The sequence below is a fragment of the Plecotus auritus genome (assembly GCF_963455305.1).
Source record: "Plecotus auritus genome assembly, chromosome: 1".
Lineage (NCBI taxonomy): Eukaryota > Metazoa > Chordata > Mammalia > Chiroptera > Vespertilionidae > Plecotus > Plecotus auritus.
Window position 1 is genome coordinate 133,749,951 of NC_137770.1, and position 6,960 is coordinate 133,756,910.

A 6,960-nucleotide genomic window follows, 5' to 3' on the forward strand; every position below is an offset into this window, starting at 1 on the left:
TCTTAGAATATGTTCCCAGAAGTGGAATTACTGGGTTAAATGGAAGTTCCATTTTTATTTATTTTATTTATTTATTTATTTATTTATTTATTTATTTATTTATTTAAATTTCTTTATTGATTAAGGTATCACATATTTGTCCTCATCCCCCCATTCCCATCCCAAACCCCTCCGCACGCATGCCCCCACCCTCCTGTTGTCTGTGACCACTGGTTAGGCTTATATGCATGCATACAAGTCCTTTGGTTTATCTCTCTGCCTTACCCCCACCCTCCCCTACCTTCCCTCTGAGGTTTGACAGTCTCATTGATGCTTCCCTGTCTCTGGGTCTGTTTTTGTTCATCAGTTTATGTTGTTCATTATTTCCCCTAGATGAGTGAGATCATGTGATACTAGAAATACACTTATAAGAACCGAAAATGAGACAAGCAATAATGGTTATGCTGAGAGGCAAATGAATCAGTCTGTAGTGAGTTTCTTTCTGGGCCAACAGTTCTTTTGAGTCCCAATTTCAATGTCAAACAGTTCCTTATGTGTACATGTCAGCAATGATATTTCAGTTCTGGATGGTGGACAAATGGTGGTAATGCAGGTCCGACCCTCTCTGGTTTGGTCCTGGGCAACCTGCAGAGTAATGCTCAGCTGCTGACTGCTAGTATGGCAAGGCGTCATCAGCGTCTTCCATCTCTGGACTGTTTCTCTTCTGTCTTCATGGCTGGAGCAGTCCTGTCAATTTCTCTCTGTTGCAGGAATCCACATGGTCTTGGAGTTGTTTTCTGAAAATATACAAACATATTCTTGATCAAAAGTTAATAAAGGAATCTTTTCTATAAATTTGACTTGGGATCCTTTTTCATTTTTTGCCCAAACGATTTTCCTTTGGCTTGTTTTGACACCATGTGTGTTTTTCATGGGTGTCTTTTTTTTTTTTTTTTTTTTTTTCAAATTTTTATTAAGGTATTATATGTGTACATATCTTACCATTGCCCCCCACCCCCACCCCACTCCCATACATGCCCTCACCCCCCAATGTTTTGCATCCGTTGGTTACTCTTATATACATGCATATAAGTCCTTCAGTTGATCTCTTATTTCCCCCACCTCTCCCTAACCTTACCACTGTAATTTGACAGTCTGTTTGATGCTTTACTGCCTCTGTAACTATCTTTTTGTTCATCAGTTTATAATGTTTTTCATTATCCCCAAATGAGTGGGATCATGTGGTATTTTTCTTTCATTGACTGGCTTATTTCACTTAGCATAATGTTCTCTAATTCCATCCAAGTGCCTACAAATGGTAGTAATTCCTTCTTTTTTACGGCAGCATAGTATTCCATTGTGTAGATGTACCATAGTTTTCTGATCCAGTCATCTGCTGATGGGCACCTAGGCTGTTTCCAAATCTTAGCTATTGTAAATTGTGCTGCTATGAACATAGGGGTGCATATATCCTTTCTGATTGGTGTTTCTGGTTTCTTAGGATATATTCCTAGGAGTGGGATTACTGGGTCAAATGGGAGTTCCATTTTCAGTTTTTTGAGGAAACTCCATACTGTTCTCCACAGTGGCTGCACCAGTCTGCATTCCCACCAGCAGTGCACGAGGGTTCCTTTTTCTCCGCATCCTCGCCAACACTTGTCGTTTGTTGATTTGTTGATGATAGCCATTCTGACAGGTGTGAGATGGTATCGCATTGTTGTTTTGATTTGCATCTCTCGGATAATTAGTGACTTTGAGCATGTTTTCATGTGTCTCTTGGCCTTCCTTCTGTCTTCTTTCGAAAAGCTTCTATTTAGGTCCTTTGCCCATTTTTTTATTGGATCATTTATCTTCCTTTTATTAAGTTGTATAAGCTGCCTGTAGATGTTGGAAATTAAACCTTTATCAGTGATACCATTTGCAAATATGTTCTCCCATACAGTGGGGTTTCTTGTTGTTTTGTTGATGGTTTCTTTTGCTGTGCAAAAGCTTTTTATTTTGATGTAGTCCCATTTGTTTATTTTCTGTTTGGCTTCCATTGCCCTAGGGGCAGTATCACTGAAAAAGTTCTTTTGGCATATGTCTGAGATTTTGCTGCCTGTGGATTCCTCTAGTATTTTTATGGTTTCCCGTCTTATATTTAAGTCCTGTACCCATTTTGAGTTTATTTTTGTGTATGGTGTAAGTTGGTGATCTAGTTTCATTTTTTTGCATGTATCTGTCCAATTTTCCCAACACCATTTATTAAAGAGACTGTCTTGACTCCATTGTATGTTCATGCCTCCTTTGTCAAATATTAAATGCGCATATTGGTTTGGGTCGATATCTGGATTCTCTATTCTGTTCCATTGATCTATATGTCTGTTCTTGTGCCAGTACCAGGCTGTTTTGATGACAGTGGCTTTGTAATACAGCTTGAAATCTGGTATTGAGATCCCTCCTACTTTATTCTTCTTTCTCAGGATTGCTGTGGCTATTCGGGGTCTTTTTTTATTCCAGATGAATTTTTGGAGAGTTCTTTCTAGGTCTGTGAAATACGCCGTTGGTATTTTAATGGGGAGTGCATTGAATCTATAGATTGCTTTGGGTAGTATGGACATTTTAATGATGTTGATTCTACCAATCCATGAACATGGTATGTTCTTCCATCTGTTTACATCTTCCTCTATCTCTTTTTTCAGTGTCCTGTAGTTTTCCGCATATAGGTCTTTTACCTCCTTGGTTAGGTTTATTCCTAAGTATCTTAATTTTTTTGGTGCGATGGAAAATGGGATTGCTTTTTTAGTCTCTCTTTCTGTAAGTTCATTGTTGGTGTATAGAAATGCCATAGATTTCTTGGTGTTAATTTTGTATCCTGCTACATTGCCGAATTCATTTATTAAGTCTGTTAGTTTTTTGATGGAGTCTTTCGGGTTTTTTATGTACAATATCATGTCATCTGCAAATAAGGACAGCTTTACTTCTTCTTTTCCAATTTGGATGCCTTTTATTTCTTCTTCTTGTCTAATTGCAGTGGCTAATACTTCCAGTACTATGTCAAACAGGAGTGGTGAGAGTGGGCATCCCTGTCTTGTTCCTGTTCTTAGGGGAAATGGTTTTAGTTTTTGCCCATTGAGTATGATGTTAGCTGTGGGTTTATCATATATAGCTTTTATGATGTTGAGGTATGATCCTTCTATTCCCACCTTGTTGAGAGTTTTTATCAAGAAAGGGTGTTGGATTTTGTCAAATGCTTTTTCTGCATCAATTGATATGACTATGTGATTTTTATCTCTCAATTTGTTTATGTGATGTATCACATTTATTGATTTGCGGATATTGAACCATCCTTGCATTCCTGGGATAAACCCTACTTGGTCATGGTGTATGATCTTTCTGATGTACTGCTGGATCCTATTTGCTAGAATTTTGTTGAGGATTTTGGCATCTACATTCATGAGGGATATTGGCCTGTAATTCTCTTTCATTGTGTTGTCTTTATCTGGTTTTGGTATTAGGGTGATGCTGGCTTCATAGAAGGAGCTTGGAAGTGTTCCTTCCTCTTGAATTTTTTGGAATAGTCTGAGGAGGATAGGTTTTAGTTCTTCCTTGAATGTTTGGTAGAACTCTCCAGTGAAGCCGTCTGGCCCCGGGCTTTTGTTTGCCGGAAGCTCTTTGATGACTGCTTCAATTTCTTCCATAGTTACTGGCATGTTGAGCTGTTTAGATTCTTCCTGATTGAGTTTTGGAAGGTTATATTTTTCTAGGAATATGTCCATTTCCTCCAGGTTGTCCAGTTTGTTGGAATAGAGTTGTTCGTAGTATTTTTTAACAATCCTTTGTATTTCGGCGGGATCTGTTGTTATTTCACCTCTTTCATTTCTGATCTTGTTTATTTGGGTCCTCTCCCTTTGCTTCTTGGTGAGCCTGGCTAGAGGTTCATCAATCTTGTTTATCCTTTCAAAGAACCAGCTCTTGGTTTTGTTGATCTTTTGTATTGTTTCTTTGGTCTCTATGTCGTTTATCTGTGCTCTGATCTTTATTATTTCCTTCCTTCTGCTTACACTGGGCTTTTCTTGTTGCTCTTTTTCTAACTCTTTGAGTTGTTGGGTTAGGTAATTTATTACCCCTGTTTCTTGTTTTTTGCAGTAGGCTTGTAGAGCTATGAACTTCCCTCTCAAGACTGCTTTCGCTGTGTCCCATAGATTTTGGATTGTAGTGTTTTCATTGTCATTTGTTGTCATGATGTTTTTTATTTCTTCTTTGATCTCTCTGGTAACCCAGTCATGGTTTAATAGCATGCTGTTTAGTCTCCATGTGTTTGATTTCTTTGGGTTGTTTTTATTGTAGTTGATTTCCAGTTTTATGCCACTGTGGTCTGAGAAGATGCTTGATATGATTTCTATCTTCTTGAATTTGAAGAGACTTTGCCTATGTCCCAACATATGGTCTATCTTTGAAAATGACCCATGTGCGCTTGAGAAGAATGTATATTCTGTGGCTTTGGGGTGAAATGTTCTGAAGATGTCAATTAATTCCATCTGGTCTAGTGAGTCATTTAGGATTGATGTTTCTTTGCTGATGTTTTGTTTAGAGGATTTGTCCAATGGTGATAGTGGGGTATTAAAGTCTCCTACTATGATTGTATTGCTGTCAATGTCTCCCTTGATATCTTCCAGGAGTTTTTTTATGTATTTGGGTGCTCCTGTATTGGGTGCATATATGTTTACCAGAGTTATTTCTTCTTGTTGGATTGCTCCCTTTAGTATTATGAAATGGCCTTCCTTATCTCTTGTTATGTCCTTCAGTTTGAGATCTAATTTGTCAGAAATAAGTATTGCTACCCCAGCTTTTTTTTCAGTTCCATTTGCCTGGAAAACCTTTTTCCATCCCTTCACCCTCAGTCTGTGTGCGTCTTTTTTTCTGAGGTGGGTTTCTTGTAGACAGCAGATATATGGGTCGTGTTTTCTTATCCAATCTGTTACCCTATGTGTTTTGATTGGGGCATTTAATCCATTTACATTTAAAGTTATTATTGATAGGTACTTATTTGTCGCCATTCCTATTCTTTACCCCTGTGTTACTTCTTCGCTTCCTGTTTCTTTCTTTCTTTCTTTCTTTCTTTTTTTTTTTTTTTTTTTTTTACAGTAGACCCTTTAGCATTTCTTGCATTGCTGGTTTGGTGGTAATAAATTCCCTTAGTCCTTTTTTGTCTGTGAAGCTCCTGATTTCACCTTCAATTTTGATTGACAGCCTTGCTGGGTACAGTATTCTTGGATTCAGCCCCTTCCTTTGCATGACTTTGTATATTTCATTCCATTCCCTTCTGGCCTGATGAGTTTCTGTTGAGAAATCAGTTGCTAGTCTGATGGGGGTTCCTTTGTATGTAACTTTCTGTCTCTCTCTTGCTGCTTTTAAGATTCTTACTTTGTCGTTGGTGTTTGCCAATTTAATTATAATGTGCCTTGGCGTCGGTCTTTTGGGGTTCATTTTGCTTGGGACTCTGTGAGCTTCTTGGATTTGTGTGGGTTTTTTCTTCCCTATATCTGGGAAATTTTCTGTCATTATTTCTTCAAAGAGGTTTTCTATTCCTTGCTCAGCTTCCTTTCCTTCTGGACCCCTATTATGCGGATGTTGTTTTGTTTCGTGTTGTCCCAAAGTTCCCTTAGACTCTCCTCCTGCCTTTTAATTTTTTTTTCTAGAAGTTGCTTTTCTTGGGTATTTTTTTCCATCTTGTCTTCTAGCTCACTGATGCGGTCCTCTGCTTCTTCTAGTCTACTCTTGATGCTTTCTATTGAGTTCTTTACAGCAGCGATGTCATTTTTCATTTCTTCTTGGTTCTTCTTCATTTCCTCTTGGTTCTTGCTCATATTGTCGAATTTGTCTTCCATTCTTTTCAGCCACCTTATGACCATTTCTCTGAATTCTTTTTCTGGAAGGTTGCTTGCCTCCATTTCGTTTACTTCCTTTTCTGGTGATGCCTGCTTTTCTTTCATATGCGGGCTGCTTCTTTGTCTCCCCATGGTCTCTCTTCTCTGGGTGTCTGGTTATGTAGTTTTCTCTCTCCTTTCCGTGGTGGAGTGTAGAGCTCCTCTGAACCCGTGTGCTTGCGCCAGTTGGGGAGCGTTGTTCTGGGGCTCGCAGCTGTTCCTGGGGTGCCGCCGTTGTGGATTCTCAGGCTTCAGATAAGCTCCACTTTCCGGATCAAGATGGCGCAGACTCCGCGTCCAAGCCCGCAGCTCCGGGAGGGGACCCAGCCGCAGTTCGTGCTGCCAGGTCAGGGGAACCCCGTTCAGCAGTCCCCCACCTCCTTCTGGAATTCAGCTGTCTCCCAACCAGCCAACAAACACTCCTTGCGCGACCCTCAGCTGTTCTTTCTTTCTGCTCCGGGACAAGGCTCGGAACACGTCTGTCTATTCCGCCGCCATTATTCCCTGAGATCTTCATGGGTGTCTTGATCCGTCCTGCCAACCACCATCTTTTTCTCTCCTGGAAGTTTCATTTTTAATTTTTTTATGAAATTCCACATTGTTTTCCACAGTGGTTGCACCAGTCTGCATTCCCACCAGCAATATACTAGAGTTCCTTTTCCCAACATCCTTGCCAGTACTTGTTGTTTATTGATTTAATGATGGTAGTAGCCATTTTGGCAGGTATGAGGTAAAAACTCATTGTAGTTTTAATTTGCATCTCTCTGATGACTAATGAAATTGAGTATTTTTTCATATGTCTATTGTTCATCTATATATCCTCTTTGGAGAAGTATCTATTCATGTATTTTGCCCATTTTTTTAAACTGGTTTTTTTGTCTTCCTTTTGTTGAGTTGTATGAGTTCTTTATATATGTTGGAAATTAAGCACCTATCAGATGTATCCTTGGTGAATATGTTTTCCCATACAATGGGTTCCTGTTTCATTTTGATGGTTTCTTTTGTTGTGCAGATGCTTTTTAGTTTGATACAGTCTGTTTGTTTATTTTTCCCTTAGTTTCACTTGCCCTAC